At 40.8% G+C, this 18,796-nt stretch overlaps 1 protein-coding gene and 1 long non-coding RNA gene across 9 annotated transcripts in view; one reads left to right on the top strand and one right to left on the bottom strand.

Annotated features, from left to right (window-relative positions):
* ICA1 (islet cell autoantigen 1) overlaps positions 1–18,796 on the top strand; it is a 145,342-nt gene that overhangs the window by 52,806 nt on the left and 73,740 nt on the right. The gene's annotated exons all lie outside the window — the stretch shown is intronic.
* On the bottom strand, positions 4,472–8,710 carry LOC111181536 (uncharacterized). The gene is made up of 2 exons (XR_002646526.3): positions 8,462–8,710; positions 4,472–5,650 (listed from the first exon to the last, which is right to left on the bottom strand). It is a non-coding gene; the product is annotated as an uncharacterized LOC111181536 (long non-coding RNA).

Below are 18,796 nucleotides of genomic sequence, written 5' to 3'. Positions count from 1 at the left end.
AACTCAACCAGTATTCCCAACTGTGGCTTAAATCTTCGTGAAACTCTTGCATTACGTCCAAGAATCTAAAATGGCCTTAAGTAGACAATTGTATTAAATCCAGTTTCCTGTATCCATGTGTTCTTTCAGAACCTTTTACATTATACCTCATCAGTTTCATCTCTCTGATTCTCCTCAAAACCCCTTTTGTATTTATCAACCTTCACATGGCAAGTGCAGCATCCTACCTCCCTGCCCTTCCTGGTTGTACCATCCAAACAGGAAGTCTCTTCCTTGACTTCCTTCCTGTCAATTTATGGCCACTACCTTCCCTAAGCCTGGCTTAAAACCCAGAACTTCCAGGAATTCACTTTTAGGTTAATATGCTCCTTTGTAATGGTTCTAATGTAGTATTTTGTACTTGTTCTGATGTATTTTTCTTTCCTTCAGGTATGCTAAAGGCTCTCAAAGACGTTAAAGAGACTTACCTCCACGCCACCCTCCAAACACGACACTGTGCTTTATCTCAAATATTTAGCAAATCCTTTTCACTTGACCTGCTTTCTTAATTTATTTTTATCTACAGAGTATGGTGGGAGGGTCAGATTGGATTAAAATATTTCTAACCTTATTTCTACTTCATTCCAGTTTTCTAACATTTTTGTCAAAACACTGAGTATCTGTTTCAGACTGCAAATAAAAGCATGTATCTTCTTTATAAAAGAGAAATCTGTAGTTAGGAGGAGCTTGTTTTTGAATGTGTATGGGTGGTTTACAGTCACCCAAACATGAGGCCTTTGTGATGAGTGATGGCGGCTTTATATAACTGAGCTTAAACTATTTGTTTGTTTTTTGAGCCATGACTATGTGCTCGGTGCTAGATATGCAAGATGAGCTGTGAGGGGAGTGATGGTTAACACATCCTGGGCCAGGCCCTGGGCCAAGAAATTTTGCATGCATTACTTTACTAGGCTTCTCAACAATTCTGTGAAACGGCCAGTATTAAAAACCCCACTTTACCTTTTGGGGTAGGATACAGCCTAAATCTGTAATGAGATGTTTTTGTGTGCCTCCCCTTAAAACGTTTAAGAGGTAAGGAGATGGGAAGGAGTTCTTTCTGCCTTGACTAGAACAGCAGAGGACAGGGTAGAAGGGTTTGTAAAGGAGGGAGGATCGGGAAGACTGGATCAGGGGAGAGGAAGTCCAGAGCAGAACTTGTAGATGTGAAGCGATAGCTCATCACTGTTTGCTTTCTTGTTGCCAGGAAATCAAGCACACACAAAATAAGCAGTGTTACTTCCTTTCCACCTGTGCCCCTGACACTTGGCTTTCTCCGTAGCTGCTTCTCTATCGAGGAGGTGTATCAGATAGACACTGAAGGGACAGAGTAGGGTTGCAGGGTCCCTACCCTGAAGAGGTTTCCAGACAGTCGGGAAGAAAAGTGGACACACACATGATTCAAACCAGTGCAGGGAACTACACCCAAAGTCTCGGAAATAGACGAGAAATGATTAACTTCTCAGCTATTCACTCTTCTGCTTCTTCTGGTACATTTCCTTTCTCCTTCCCTCATCCCGCTGACTGGTGCCTTTTCTGTCTCGAACTGACTAACAGGGCAATTCCTCAAAATCTTCATCAGGTCCTCTGTTCACCCTGCTCACATTCCTTAAGCAACCTGACCAGCTCTCATGACTTCAGTTCCACATTCTCAGTGTGGACTGCAAGATCTCTCTCTGTTGAAGCCTGATTTCTCATTTAAGATATATGAGAACTTCGGGGAAACACTCAGGTCTCCTCACAGGCCACACTACAGTATCCCAACTACTCAACATGACATTGCCGGCACTCGGTTTCCAGTCTCCTCCCCAGACAGGACTTTTGTTTTTTGTTTGTTTGGTTTTTTTTTTTACAACTTACCACATTTGTTGACCGGCCCTACCAGAGTCTTCTAGGCCCCAAACTCAAAACCTGACTCATTCCCAAGTGTCATCCCCTTTGTCCTGTCAGCCATCATATCCTGCTTAGAATCCCGTCAAAAGTCTCCTTGCATTGGTCCCTTCCTCTTGCTTCTCATTGCGGCCACCCAATCTTGGACTTGCATCACCTGGGGCTTTAATGAAAGATCTCCGAACAGATCTGTCTGTCTGTCTGTCTGTCTGTCTCTCTCACACACACACACACACACACACACTCACACACACACACTGAACCGAAATTATAGCTTATCTGAACAGCTGTCTTGTCATGCTGCGTCTCTGCTTAAGGATCTACGGTGGTTATCTGTTAGTCTCCCAACCCTCTGTGTTCTCCATGACTGTGCCCACTTTGTCTACCCAGTGCTGGCCCACACTCCCTCAGAGTAAAACTGAAGCTCTTCAGGCTGTATTATCAGACCAGGTTGCAGCACTACTTGGTGATAAAGATCCTGAAGAAATTATTCAAGTAGGGAGAGTCCTAAGGGAGCTGAGAAGCATCCCCCCTTTCTGTAGATTTTAAAGCAGTAAGAGGTAGATGTGTTTGGATGTTTTAGATGTGGGAGCCAATGGATGATCTTGCTGTGTCCCCTTTAGATCTAAGTGTGTATCTGTCCACATGAGTTGCAGTTTTTCTAGTGAAGAGATCTGGAAAGCCTTTAACATTTAAGCCAAAGAGGTAAGTACTCCATTAACCTTATCTGGCTGCATCGTTTCCACTTAATAATGAGATGCGCATGTTTCCTCTAGATCGGGCCCAGTACACCCTATCAGGAACTTGTGTTAGATTTGTGACTCCAGTTGGTACCCTTTACTGTTTTTTTCCAACCTCTGCTTCAATTAGAAATCATGTTCCTTTTTCATGTATTCTGTCAAGCATTTTTATATACCTGTTTGTGCATTAGTTGAGAATCCCTTGTCATTTAGGGAATAATTCTTTTTCTCAAAAGCACTTGACAACATTGCTGTTACTCATCGTCTTCCTGTGAATCAGACCAGCAAGCCCTACCTTGTCCTTTTCACGTCATATGGCCTTCCCTCTCTAAAGGCAGAGTTTTTCCTTGAAACACTGGTCAGAATTCTGGTACCCTTCCCACCAATCTCCTAGAAAAAGTCTCCCAGAGGGACAGACTGACCATTCTATGAAGAACAGAAGCTACAAAATTAATGGGAATGTTGATTCAAGGAAGGAATCAGGTTTTTAAAAGGAGATGTTTTAAGATTCATTTCAGCATGGGTGCCTAGATGTTTCCCTTCTCTGTGGCAATATTTGTGGGGTTTTTTTTACCATTTTGCTTTGATTCTGGAGCAAAAAGTTACACTTATAAAGAAAGCACTCACTTCAAAGATAAATCAACTGACTATATGTCAGCAGAAACTCTAGGCTTACTTTTCATTCTTTGATCTTCCTTCAGTGATTTCACTGACCAATTATTGAGTGACCCTGTTGGAACAGTTATACAGGTTAGTCGGGGAGATAAGACATACATTCATCAGAGAGAGAGAATATGTGTGATGGCGTAGTGTTCAGATGAGTAGTAGAGTCCATGTACGGCATTTCCCTAGATTCCTATCGTCCCAGAACTTCATGGGGACATGAAGTTCCACCTAATTTGGGAGAACTTGCCTCTTTATTCTAAACTAAATGTATTTCTATCATAGTTAAAATTGCATAAGCCAGATGCAGGAAGGATCTCTAATAATAACTACTCATACTCTGAGCATTCCATTTTCTTCATCTTCCACTTTTTAAGTCACAGCCTGTGTGCTGTGAGAGAGGCATTATAAGGAGGGAAGCAGAGATTTCCAGAGTTTGGTTCACACGTGGTCACATCGGAGTGCCTGACACAACTGGGCATAGACTGACTGGAGTCAGGAACTGACTGGAGTCAGTTCCTGCTGACTCCAAATCTAGTGTCCCTTTCAGCCCGAGCTTGACTTAGTAGAGAGCTGGTTTCGAGACCAGTCATACCAGCCAAGCTTTCTGGCCGGAAGACAGCAGGAAATAAGCTTGAAGTTACTGCTGGATACTAAGGCTCTGCTTACGTTTAGGGAAGATAACAAGAAAAAACAAGCATTATAATGACTACCCTCATACAGGAAAGCTAGAGATACTGCCATGTTTTGGAGAGATGGTGTGTGTGTTTGTGTGTGTCTCTGTGTGTCGTGTGTCTGTGTGTCAAGAGCACACACTCAACACATGCATGCTCAAAACCAGCAGTGTGTCTGCTTCTAAGATTTTTCCTGCCTGTCTTTCCACCACTAAACCTCGGTTGGAAGTGATGGGCTAGGTTTGCGCTGTACTTCTGCAGGATACTTTAATCCAGCAGCTCTCCTCCAAGTCAGCACCTTACAGCACCTTCCTCATTGTTGCAAAATACTCCCGCGGTTTCTTTGTGCTCTGCTTTAGAAGTTTTCATCCTCCACTTGGTGTAACTCATTCTCCAAACATGTGTCAGTTTCCTCCCACACTGATGTTAGGCAACCTTGAGGGCACACAGCTTAATAAGAGACAGCAATTTCAAGAAAAAGAAATCATAGATTTATGTAAGTAATAGGTATAAACGTGTAGATATCAACATGTAACATTCCCCCAAGGCATTTCCTGGCTATCTGGCCATCTCATGGTACTATTTTACATAAATTGGACAAGCTGGCTTGCCTTACTCTTCACAAGCTTACATTAATACTGTCATTCAATCCATTGTAATGAAAGAGGCAGAGCAATACTTCAATTAGCAGGTGACTTTAGGTGTTAGCATTCGCCCATTCGGCAAATCTTTTGAGCCCCTACTCTGTACACAGCCCTGGGGATCCAGTGCTGAGCCACACAGACATGATCCCTGCCCTGGGGGTGGATCTAATAGGGAGATAGGCATGCAGTAACTATTTCATATAGACGAATATGGAATTTAAAATCATGACATATTCCATGAAAGAATCGACAGGATTGGAATACAGAGCCCACACAAAGGGACTGGTCTTGGTAGGAAGATGAAAGAGGGTAAGGGTGGGTGTAAATGATGGAAAGATTGTGGATATGATAATAGGAAAATTAGGGAGTTCCCATATGGTGGCTCCAGTTTTCTTGAAGTATCAGGAACAGATATCCCCTGAGAATAAAGGGAAAAAAGAAGAGTTGGGTTTAAGAAGACAGGCAAACGCATGATATATTTGACTAAAGAAACATTTACTGCCATGAGTGCCTGAATGAGGGTAGTCATCAGGGCCACTGTGTACAGCTGTGCAGGCATTGCACAAGGTTGCCATACCTCAGAGGGGAACTGTTCACATCATAAACGTCATAGATTTATATACTTGTTATGGCAAGTTTCTGGCAGATGCCGGTAAATTACCTTGTTCTTGCAAAATCAAGATACCACCACAGCTTTCTGACAGAGAAGCCAAGTGTCTTGAGGAAGGGATGTCTCGTTCTAATTCACACACAGGCACCACGTGAGATACTTGTATTGTTACTCATGCAGTTACAAAATAATACCTCTCTGCCCCAGTGGTTGATTTTTCTTCAGCAGCACACATGTTGCTGCAGGCACAGACATGGAGAAGATAGGAGATTCGTTCCACTCATAGTTGGTTCCTCCCATGGTTGGAGTTTTCTAGGAAGCTATGACATGAGTAGAAACAAGAAGTGCCAAAGTAGCCAAAGAGTGTTTGAGATGATGCCCATACAATCCAAGCTAGACAAAGAGGAAAGTGAGGGCAGAGGTCAGTGGATCTGAAGCATCAATGAGAATGAAGCCCTGGCTATTAGCTGTTATACTGGGGTGTTCCTGAGAAAGTGAGTCTTGAAGATAGGAAGCTGTGATCAAAGAGGATGGTATTTGATTGGTGATTTTGGAAGTAGGAAGTTTCTGGTGACGTCAAGGTCGTCGTGGGGCAGAGAAGAGTGCACTGTTGATATACTTAGTATTTGCTCATTGGGATAATAAGGAAACCTTGTACTTTCCCCCCTTTAATTGTTAATGTGCTCAAAATCTAAAACAGAAAAGAAATAATATCCCAAGAACTAAAGAGTATTTTTATCTCCATTTTCTGCATTTGAGCTCTAAAATACGGAAAACAGAAATTAAACAGAAACCATGATTAGTGTTTAAAAATAGTTTTATGTATACGTGCTTTCTTAGATGTTGCGTAACTATTTCTTAGAAATTACTAAGAGGATTTTAATTATTTTACTCTTTAATGATCTGAAAAATACTTTAGCTCTGTTATTTAGGCAAAACAATTTCAACATCTATTTTTTTAAGATTCTGTGGATTAGAGACATTGAAGGATACTTATGATTTATCATTCTAGAAACTTTACAGATAATTCCTCACAGTTTGACCTGTATTATTTCAGAATTGTGCTTCTTGGAATAAACACAGTATTTTTTGTGGTTTCCTCTATGGCAGAGGTAGAGGTATTGTACCTTTCTTGATGCCTGGTGACATTTGGAAAGGCTTGTTTTAAAAATAAGTGGTGTGTGTGTGTGTGTGTGTGTGTGTGTGTGTGTGTGTGTGTGTCTACATTATTGCTCAAGGGTAGAAAAGGGTAGTATCGAGACTCAAAAAATTACTTTTGAAAATAGGCTAGCACACTGGGAAGCTATTTAGGTGTGATAAAATATTAATTATCCTAAATACAGAAATAGTTAAAAAAATTAGAGTTAGGAAAGTATTTGAATAAAGGCCACTTTAGGGATAAAGTTGTGGCTTGGACATAGACATTTAGGGTACATTTAAGCTGAAGTCTGGGAAGTGAATAAAAATATCTTGTATTCAAGAGAGATCAGAACAATAACTTTCAATATGTCTTATGACTGTGTCTGGGATACAAGGATATCTTGTTCTTCCCTAATAGTCATGTTTACTTGATTGGATATTTGGATGCTGTTCCAGTTACTATGGCTGAGTAAATTACTCCAAAACTTAGTAGAATAAAACATCCATTTATCATGCTCACAGATTATGTGGGTCAGGAATTCAGACAGGGGACAGAAATGACCCTTGTGACTTCCAAGGCAAAGGACAATGCAGCTTTGGACTAGCTCTTTTTCTCAGGATGCTTGCCCTTAGAACCCAGCCAGCAACCAGCATCAAGCATCAGACAAGTGGGCGGTTTGGGCCTTCCTCACAGCATGGTAGCATCCCCAGATAAAGAGCCAGCTGGACGCTGCGTTGCCTTTTGCCTTAGAAGTCATACAGCGTCACTTCTGCCTTCTATTCATTAAGGCAGTTAGTTACAAAGCCTCTTCCATGTGTGACTGGAAATAGTACTGTGGCCATTTTTGCAAAATGCACTCTGCCACATGCACCTATGTCTATTCCTTTAAGCATTACACAAATCCTGAGACCCAGTGGCACACTCATTTAAAATATATATTATTTCCTGGGTTTGTGGTTACCAAAATGCTCTGAAAAATGAAAGAGCCCCAAGTACAGTGCCAACCCTCCCAGAACACCTAAAGAACAGTTTCCTCTCCTGACTATCCCAAACCTTCATAACCCTCCTCAATTTATGACCATGCCCCCTACTTCAGTGAGTACTGTCTGCTTTCTTACCATGCCCTTCCCATCAAAACCCTCAACAACAAGAACAAAAGTCTCCACTTTTTCACTGCCTTGTAATTCAGCCCAGCTACTCTCCTGAAATCTCTCAAGACTTCCCCATTCCAAATCCTATCAACAGTTTTCAGGCCTTATCTTAAGGACCCTCTTCTCTACAGTATTTTACAATGCTGACTACTCCTTCCTGCCTCAAAGGCTATGACCTTGGCTTTCTGAAACTCTATACCCTAGCCTTCCTCCTCCCTTTGCTCTCTTTCATTGCTCTCTCCTCCTTTGCCTACCATGTTAATGTTGGCCTTTCCAGGGTCCTATTTTTGGCTAAATATTCTTTTTAACCTTCATTATTTTCCTGGGTGATCTATTTGTGCTCCTGATTCAACTACAGGTGACTCTGATATCTTTCTCTCTCATCTAGCCCTCTCTCTCAAACCCATCCTAATATGCCTAACTACCAGTCGAGCATCTATACGTTCATGAGGAGATGGGCCAGAACATAAATACAGGGCATCTAAAACTGATTTCATCTCCTTGTTCCCCTGTATCACTACCCCATCACCTTACCCATAACAGCTCACTTCTTTATTCTCACTGAGGTTAAAAACCTAAGGAATATCTGAATGCCTCATTTTCTTGTACTTTCTATGGCTAACAGATCACCAGATTTATAGATTTTGACTTCTAAATATTTCCCAGATCCATGTTTTCTGTAAGCCTACCATTTTGGCTCTCCTTCGAGCTCTCCTGGACTACTAGTTTTTACCATGCCTCCCCGCTTCACGTCTGCCTTCCACACTACCCAGTGTGATCTAAACAAAACCCAAATCCAACCACATCACGTCTTTGCTCAGTGGCTGCTGAGGCCATAGTATTGAGTTCAAGCTCCTCAACATCCCACAAAGCCCACTGTGGTTTTGCTCTTGTCCAAATCTAGGGCCTTACCTCACACCAATTCCAGCCTCATATCTTATGCTGCAAAAACATCAAGGTGCTTAGTTTCCTCCAAACAATGAGCTGTTTCTTCTTCTCATTCCTTTGCTCGTTTTGTCTCCTCTGCCAAGAGAAAAACTGAGGTCAGTGTCAATTCAGCAAGTAGGCGGTTGATACTGCTACAGGCTCAGCCTTGGAACAGAGAATAGAAGTATGCAAGGGAAGGGGTGTGGGGTAGCACAGTGTGCAGGGCAGGATGGGTGGATGTTTGTGGCAATGGGTGATATTTGCTCAAACCACATTTTCTGCCATAGGCCATTAGCTTGTGTTCTACTTCCATATTTTGGCTTGTGGTAGACCACAATCAGTATTGTTTGTCACATACATAACTTACGGAAACTTTAGTTTTCAAAAGAAAATTCTTAGAAATATTTCATTCCAGAATATACAAAATATTCTTCTGACAAAGTTATCTCTTTTGGCAGACATTTTTGGTTGATGCCCCAACAACCATTTTCCTCCAAATGGTTGGTCTTAAGACAGTAGTTCTCAAAGTGTGGTCCCCAAACAGCTGTATCAGCATCACCTAGGAACTTGTTAGAAATGCAAATTCTTGAGCCCTACCTCTGACCTGTTGAATCAGAAATTCTGGGGGTGGGGCCCAGCAACCTGTGTTTTAATAAGCTCCTCCAGGTGATTCTGATGTATGCACAAGCTTGGGAATCACTGGTCGAAGACAGTCTTGATAATTTCACTCTCTTTGACACTAAATGGGGTTTTTTTGTTTTTTTTTTGCGGTACGCAGGCCTCTCACTGCGTGGCCTCTCCCGTTGCGGAGCACAGGCTCCGGACACACAGGCTCAGCGGCCATGGTTCACGGGCCCAGCTGCTCCGTGGCATGTGGGATCTTCCCGGACCGGGGCACGAACCCGTGTCCCCTGCATCGGCAGGCGGACTCTCAAGCACTACGCCATCAGGGAAGCCCAGACACTAAATGGTTTTTAAGAATTTGTAGCTTACCCAATTCTGGCTAGTGAGAGGAAGTTGATCAGGTTGGTAAGAAGGCTTCTGTGAAAAATATCCTTGCTCCTAAGAAGGATACTCAGAAAAAGATCACTCCTGGGAATTCCCTGGCGGTCCAGGGGTTAGGACTCTGCTTTCATGGTCGAAGGCCAAGGTTCAGTCCCTGGCTGGGCAACTAAAATCCCTCAAGCTGCGTGGTGCGGCCAAAAAATAAAAGACCACTCCTTGTGCTTACCTGGATATTGTCATGTCTGGATGTGGCCCCTGGAACTGCCTCAGCCTTCTTGGGACCATGAAGGGTGCCAGCTAATGGCACCCTTAAAGGCAATAGGCTGAGAATGGTAAAACAGGAAATTGGAAAGAATTTCAATCCTTTAGGACTTCCAGAGCCAATTTTGGAGGCTATCCTACCTCTAGGGTGTGAATTAATGTTTCCTAATTGTTTAATTCTGTTTGAATCAATTCTCTGATGCTTGTTAAAAAAAAAGAAAGGATGCATATACTTATTCTTTATATATACATGCATTTATTCATACCTAAAAACTCTTCCTTTGTTTTTATAGATGACACTAAATGGTGATTTTAATTACTTACCATGTTCATGAGGTTCTTTGAAACCATGTGAAACCCAGATGTCTCATTCACTTCCCAAATATAGTGGTCACGCTTCACTTTAACAGTCCAATAATGGTGCTCCAAACCCTTTTCCCATTTTTCCTGGAGGTACAGGACCTTCCCAGGAGTCCCAGCCCAAGCATCCTCGGGAATTCCATAGGAATGCTATGTTCCTCCAATCTGCTGTGGCTGACACTTGTGTCCTTAGTCAGCTGTCAGCCTCTAGTCTGCCAGGCACTTTCTGCAGGTCCTCCCTTGTCGTCCTGTAACAGAGGAGAATTATAATGCAGATGTGTGACTTCTGATGGAATTCATCCACCAGGTACCTTCAGAGTCCACTTCAGGAGGCTGCCTCTCCTCCAGACCCAGCGGGACCCCATGTCACAGAGATAGCTTCACTCTCCCACTTGGGAGCTCCAGGACAGACCCAGTGGGACCCCATGTCACAGAGACAGCTTCAGGCTCCCACTTGGGAATGCCAGGGCCCCATCTTGCCTCCCGCTGAGGTTCTCAGAGAAAAGTCTTACTTGCCTAAGGGGAAGCTGTGTTAGAGAGGTAATCCACCCACCAGGAAGATTAGCACTTACTTTATAATGCAGAGTACTTTAGCTCCTTCTCTCTCCCTTCTGCCTCCTTTCCAGAATATGTTCTTGCTTCTGAATAATCAAAGACCTACTAAAGTGCTTTCCTTAAGGACAAAGGAGCAATTTCTCCTCAAAGATGAATTCAGACCTCACTTTGAATGCATTTCCCACTTTTTGCCATCAAGGTTTTCAAAAACATGGGAGTTGAGTATTTGCTGAACCAGCACTTTGCTCAAGGATCTGGTGCTCTCCCAGGGGTGGTGGTCAGCATGGGGTTAGGGGTCATGAGGACCAAACTGGAAAGAAAGCAGCCAGTGGAGCCACCATGCCAGGGCTTTCAGGAAGAGCAGTGCAACTACACCTAGGGGTTTGAAAACTGGCTTATCTCATCTCTCCCTCAGCAGACAGAGCTCACAGCTTCCTAGCTGACTGCACAGCCACCCTCTGGGTCTACTGCTAATTGTCTGTCTCTTTCCATATTCCCCAGTTCAGATTTCCAGGAGAGAGAATTTGACTGGGCTAGTTCATCAAAGTCTTTTGTGTTTGAGCAGAGCTTTTTATACCAGATGACCTCCCAGGTTATTGACCCAGATGGAATGACTCCCTTGGGTCAGGTGTCAACCCCCAGGGCCAGTCACCTGTGTTGATGGCCTGGAGGTGGGGGTGAGGGGCAGGGTCACAGGGTAAACCACAAAGCTACTCCTCCTCAGGAAACAGGCTGGGGTTGCTCCTTCAGCAGAGGCTGTGAGTGGGGCAGTTTCCCTGGGAAGGAACCTATGGGCCTGGCCGGGGTAGTTATTGCAGTGTAAGCAGTACAATGCAGTCCTTTCTACAGGGGACACAGAAAGGCGGACTTTTTAAAAATTTTTATTGGAGTATGGTTGCTTTACAATGTGTTAGCTTCCACTGCACAACAAAATGAATCAGCCTTACACTTACAGATATACCCTCCTTTCTGGACTTCCCTCCCATTTAGGTTATGACAGTGCATTAGGTAGAGTTCCCTGTGCAAAGAAGGCTGACTTTTAATTAATGATTGACATCCACTTTTTGACCTTATCAAGTTGTCCTTTCTGACCCTCAGTTTCTTCATCTGCAAAATCAGACAGTCCATCTTAGTGATTTCTAAGGACCTTCCACTCAGGGCAGGTCCAGGTTTTACAAGCCCAGGCTTATATACTATTTGGAATTCTCTTTAGGAAAACCCCCCACAAAATTAGGTGTAAGGTCTCCAAAGGGACACTCACTCAAGCTTACTTAGTTTCATATAAATCCATCTCTGCTTCTATCCTTAAATTCTGTGGTTTCTTTTTGGTCATTGTTCTGAATCCTGTTCTGAATCCTGCCTACCTCTTGTGGTCACCGCCAGAGGCCTTGCTGAGGAACCACACACAGGCTGGTCTTCTGCTTCGTTCCCAAAGAACAGTGTATTCCCCCTAACGGTCCCTTTAACTGACTGTAGGCAATTTAGTCATTTGAGAGGGTAAAAAATTTGGTCCACTAACATTTCACCAATTTGAGATGTAGTATTCTTATGACATTGAAATTAATTAACATGGTTTTTACAGGAATCCCTTTACTTTCTCACTACTGCCTCCAGCTTACAATAGTTCAACTTAGGATTTTTCAGCTTTACAATGCTGCAAAAGCAATAGGGATTCGGTAGAAACCACATTCAGGTTTTGAATTTTGATATTTCCTGGCCTAGCGATGGGCAGTATGATCCTCCCTCATGATGCTGGGCAGGGCAGCGGCCACAGCTCCCAGACAGCCACAGGATCACAAGGGTAAGCAACCGCGACACTTACAACCATACTGGACCCATATAACCGTTCTGTTTTTCATTTGCAATACAGTATTCAATAAATTACATGAGATATTTTACACTTTATTATAAAATAGGCTTTGTGTTAGATGAGTTTGCCCAATGGTAGCCTAATGTACGTGTTCTGAGCATGTTTAAGGTAGACTAGGCTAAGCTGTTAAGGTAGGCTAGGTTAAGTGTATTGAATGCATTGTTGATTTAGGATATTTTCAACTTACATTGAGTTTATCAGGACATAATTGCATTGTACATCAAGGAAAAGATGGTAGCGGTTTATCTCAACTAAACTGTATCTTCAGGGTCTTTATATGTTGCAGTTTATATTTTTGAATTTGCATTCGTTGTTACCGTTGTATTGCACTATATCTGCTTCTTCACACACATGGATCAATAGCTCCAAAAAAATTCCTGGTAAAGTAAAATTTGAGACAAAAATATTGCTGTATTAACTCAGAACAACGAACTTTATAAATAATAATGAATAGTGCTCAGGGCACTACCCACCCATGCCGGGTGGGTGGAAGGGGGCTGTGATGTATATTTGCTGGGCCTGGGTTTCACACAAGCAACCAAAAAGGAAAAGTTCTGAAAGGAAGTATGGCACTATTGAAAAGCTGGATTTAACTGACTCATTAGTAAATCATCTGAGATGAAGCTTTGTCAAATGGGGGCAAGAACAGTTGTGGTTTTTTCATGACATTTTCTCCATAATGTTCAATGGCATATCTATTAAACTAACTGGGGGCGGGGGGAGGATTCCCCTGGAATAAGACAAAATGATGCTTTCTTTCTAGTATAAAGTTAATTGATTTTAGTAGCAAAAAGCCAAGAGGAGGAAAAACTGAGAGACGTGGCATTGAGAGTTGCACTCCTCACACTGATTCCTTAAAGAGCACAGCTTCTCAGTTCTGAGCCGGTAAAGTAGGGACTGGGTTTACTCAAGAAGCATGAACAATGGTTCAAATGCCTTTATTATCATGACTTTACTCTTTCCCAACACCTAATGGAGAACACAGTTGATGATACATATTTTGGCACAACTTAAAACCATATTTAAATACTGCGATAGACTGTAAAGGAATGTTTTTTAGAGCTCAATGTACAGAAAGACTGGATTGGAATATACCTGCCACCATATGCCAAGTGGACACAACTCTAGGTTTTCAGTGTGAAATGCCACTCAGTTGGCTGGTGAACTGACAGTGGCCTTCAGTTATAAATCTCTACAGTGTTGGTTCATGTTCAATTCGAGTAGGAAGACTTTGTTTTTGTTCTTCTTTTCTTTTAGTGTGGTTGGCAAATGGTAGACATATAATTTTTTAAGGAATCTGAAACATAGTTTTTATCATTTTTTCATCTTTACCATCTTTGTTGTTTTCACCCTTCCCACAGGTACATACTTTTTAATTGATTAATTAATTAATTAATTAACCTATTTTTGGCTGTGTTGGGTCTTCGTTGCTGCACAAGGGCTTTCTCTAGTTGCAGCGAACGGGGGCTACTCTTTGTTGCGGTGTGCAGGCTTCTCATTGCGGTGGCTTCTCTTGTTGTGGAGCATCAGCTCTAGGCGTGCGGGCTCAGTAGTTGTGACACTCAGGCTCAGTAGTTGTGGCTCACGGGCTCTAGAGCGCAGGCTCAGTAGTTGTGGCACACAGGCTTAGTTGCACTGTGACATGTGGGATCTTCCCGGACCAGGGCTCGAACCCGTGTCCCCTGCATTGGCAGGCAGATTCTTAACCACTGCGCCACCAGGGAAGTCCCAGGTACGTACTTTTTTAAATGCCCATGTGTACGTTCATAGCAAAATTGAACCAAAAATACATAGTTTTCACATACCCCTCCCTCACCATCAATACCCCATATCAGTGTGATATAGTTGTTATAATCAATGAACCAACATTGACACATTATCAACCAAAGTCTATAGTTTACATTAGAGTTAACCCTTTGTGTTACAGATTATATGGGCTTTAACAAATGTTTAATGTCATGTATTCACCATTACAGAAGCATACAGAATAGTGCCACTAAACTCAAAAAAAAATCAAATTAAAGGACTAATAAAACAATAGAGAAATAAAACATAGAATGTAATTCCCATACTAATCATGAACCAAAATATGACAGAGTTGAGGCCAAACATATCAGCCTTATCAATAAATGTAAATGGGCTTAACTCACCTAAAAAAAGAAAAGATTTTCCATGGGACACACCAAGAAAGACTTGACTGTATGCTGTATCCAAAATAAAATTAAGAAAGGCTAAAAATAAAGGGATAAGCAAAGATATACCAAGCAAGTGGAAATAATAAGAAAGCAGATATAGCAATATTGATATAAGTATAATTTTTAAAAGCCTTTTATGTGTAAAAAACCCCCACTTTTTAATGCTAAAAGCCACAATTCACAATGGAGATAAAACATTTATGTCATTTAGATTATGTACTAAATTATTTAGCAGCCACTTTTATAAAGCGAAATTTACAAGACATGAAAGGGATACACAGAATAAAAAACACCTACTAATAAAAAAATTTAACATAGTACTCTCAGCATAAGACAAATCAAGTAAAAAAAAAGTAAAGATACTGAAGATTTAAACAGCATAATCAATAAGGATATATATTACACTTTATACTCAGACAATAGAAAATACACCTTCTTCTTAAGTGCACAGGAAACATTCACCAAAAATGATCCTATGTAAATTAAATTTCTGGAAAATAATAATGAAAAATACCACATACCAGAATCTGTGGGATACATATAAAGCGATGATCAAAGGAATATTCAAAGCCTTAAACACTGAATAAAAGTTAAAGATGGCAATAAATAAATTCTCAATTTACAAAGCTAGAAAACGAATAAGAAGTAAACTAGAATAAAGCAAAAGGAAGGAAATCATAAAGATAACATAGAAAGTGAGGTAGAGAACAGAAAAACAGTAAATCTAATGAATAAATTAATTAGATAAGCCACTAGCTAAGTCAAGAAAAAAAGGGAGAATGCACACATACACAAAGGGAGATAATTATTGGAATAAGAAGAATTTAGAAATATAAGAACTGAATTTCAGACCTTTCTGCAAAGTTGAAAACCTAAGTGAAATGGATAATTTCCTAGGAAATTAGTTTACCAAAATTGATCTCATTTGATATAGCTTATACAGAAAAATTCCTTAGAAGAAATAGAAAATGTTATCAAGGAACTACCCCACAAGAAAAGCACCAGGACCAGAAGATTTTACAGGGAAATTATGCCAAACCTTCAAAGACCAAATAGTCCATAAGTGCTCCATAAATTGTTCAAGAGTATTGTAATTGAAGGAAATTTTCTGAATTGTTTTTACTATGCAAGTATAATTTCAATAACTAAAACTGATAGAAACAGTACAGAAAATTATAGATCAGTATCACTTATGAATATTAATGTAAAATTTCTAAATAAAATATTAGAGAATAGAATCTGATACTACATGAATAAAATAATACACCATGACCAGGTGGGATTTATCCCAGGAATACAAGGATGGCTCAATATGAGGAAATCAATTAATTTAATGGCCCGGTTAATAGATCTGAAGAAGAAAATCATATAATTATAGATTCTGAAAATCTTTTACAATAGTCAACACTCATTCCTGATAAAGTCACTCAAGGAAAAGGAATTGATGGATATTTTCTGAAAACATATAGTTTTATGATCAAGTACAAACATGCATTAGTCTTAAAGCCAGCTTAATGCAGAAACACTAGCACTATTTCCACTAAGACTGGACGCAAAGCAAGGTTACCAATTGTCTTACTACCATTCAACAATGTACTAGAAGTATTAGCTGGTACAAGTAGGCATGAGAAACCAATTAGCAACATAAGAATTGGAAAAGTGAAACTATCTGTATTTGCAGATGATATAATTATGGACCTAGGAAACCCTAAAAAATCAATGGTAAAACCGAACAAAATAATAAGAGATTTCATGGGCTTCCCTGGTGGCGCAGTGGTTAAGAATCTGCCTGCTAATGCAGGGGACATGGGTTCGAGCCCTGGTCCAGGAAGATCCCACGTGCCGCGGAGCAACTAAGCCCGTGCGCCACAACTACTGAGCCTGAGCTCTAGAGCCCACGAGCCATGCTACTGAAGCCCGCGTGCCACAACTACTGAAGCCTGTGCGCCTAGAGCCTGTGCTCTGCAACAAGAGAAGCCACCGCAATAAGAAGACTGCTCACCGCAACGAAGAGTAGCCCCTGCTCGCCGCAACTAGAGAAAGCCCGCAGCAACAAAGACCCAATGCAGCCAAAAATAAATAAATAAATAAATTTATATTTAAAAATAAATAAATAAGAGATTTCAGAAATCAGCAAGCTATAAAAGAATATACAAAGGTAGAGAAAAGTGTATTTACAATAGCAATAAAGAAGATAAAATATTTAAGAATAAATTTAACATGAAATATGTAACGTCTTTATAAGGAGAACTGTAAAACATCTCTGAAAGATAAAAATAGATTTGATGAAACAGAGGATAAGAAAAAAATTATATTTCAAATAAATAGTATAATCACACTGAAGAAGGGTGGGGGAAAGCAAACCCAAGTAGCTTTGAATGCAGTATTATGACAACATGCTCTCGGGCTAAAAACATAATAACTCTAAGTAAATGTTGAACTCTGGTTAGCAGACCTCTCTTTCTGCAGAAGTGTAGGTTAGCAATTCTGAAGTCATTTTTTGTATGTTCTAGGATTGAGCAGTCAGGTTTTGCACTTCGAGAGAAGGAAGCTACAATCAGGGTAAAAGAAAAAAATAGAATGAACTCTGCAGTATTGGACTGAAATTGGAGATATAGGTGTGAACTCATGGGTTCTAACACATACATGAACATACATATACACATACATATGTATGTAACTGTAGATAAGTCTGCATGGATTATAATGTGTATTGTACACATGAGTGCATGTGTATATGCACATATTTGTTTATATGTATGTATAAACATTCCCCAGCTCTGTCCTCCTCTGAGAAGGCCTTGAAGCAATTTCACCCCAGTAGCAGTGAGCATACCTAGAGCCAAGATCTAGGTTTCTATATACCCAAATTCTCCCCTAAAAGAAAGTAGGGAATGAGGTATATAGAGCTCCGTGGAGAAATGGCTGAATTCAGGATTGGGGCAGGTAAAGAACTAGAACATCTTGTTATGGCCCACAGTAAGAATGTGTTTAAAGAATGATAGGGACATGTCAGAATGACAGAGGAACCAGCTTTAAGGGACTCCCATTGGCCAAATCTGGGATGATGTAACCATTAAACTAATTTAAATAAATAATACTAGTAAATTTAATACTGTTGAATAAAGTAAGGATCCATGAGCTACACTGATATAAACAAACAAGTAAACAAATAAATAAGGAAAAGGGAAAACTTTAGTAGAAAATGCACTAGTAAATGTAGAAGGAATGATGGAATTAGAAAATCACCTTTTGCCAAGCCATCATAAATATAATTGATACAGGAGAGAATCATCCATGAATGCTAAAACTAATAGATGAACGTTTGAGAACAGAATATTTACATCGTCTTCAAGTATATCCCTGCAAGCTGCTTTTTTTTTTTTTTTTTTTTTTTTTTTTTTTTTTTGCGGTATGCGGGCCTCTCACTGTTGCGGCCTCTCGCGTTGCGGAGCACAGGCTCCGGACGCGCAGGCCCAGCGGCCATGGCTCACGGGCCCAGCCCCTCTGCGGCATGTGGTGTCTTCCCGGACCGGGGCACGAACCCGTGTCCCCTGCACCGGCAGGCGGACTCCCAACCACTGCGTCACCAGGGAAGCCCCAAGCTGCTTTTTATTCACAAAGGGTAAAATGGTAACTCTAAGTGGAGAAACCTGCCAATAGCACCTTAACCAAAAGATTAATGTTAACACTACTATTAATGGGACCGATCAACAGTATGTGTTTCCAAGTATGTTTTGTAGAGAAAAAGCCAGAATCACATTTATATTATGCTGCCAGAAGCATATAACGTTAATCTAACCATGAGGACACAAAGGACAATCCAAAATGTGGGACATTCCGTAAAATACCTGGCCTGTATGAGAACAAACTCAGGAACCGTCAGATTAAAGGAGACTGAAAAATCATAACAACTGAATGCAGTGTGTAATTCTAGATTTTCTTTTGCTATAAGAAATATTAGTGGGACAGTTGATAAAATCTCAGTGAGGTTTTGTAGATTAGATAACATTATTTCAATGTTAATTTCCTGATTTTGAAAATTATACTGTTTACATAAGAGGTTTCCTTATT

This window comes from Delphinapterus leucas, chromosome 9 (assembly GCF_059928025.1).
Source record: "Delphinapterus leucas isolate spDelLeu-1000000601 "Yukka" chromosome 9, BTC_Dleu_Yukka2, whole genome shotgun sequence".
Classification (NCBI taxonomy): Eukaryota; Metazoa; Chordata; class Mammalia; order Artiodactyla; family Monodontidae; genus Delphinapterus; species Delphinapterus leucas.
Note: the sequence above shows the minus strand (reverse complement) of the source record. Positions and strands in the feature narration are given on the sequence as shown.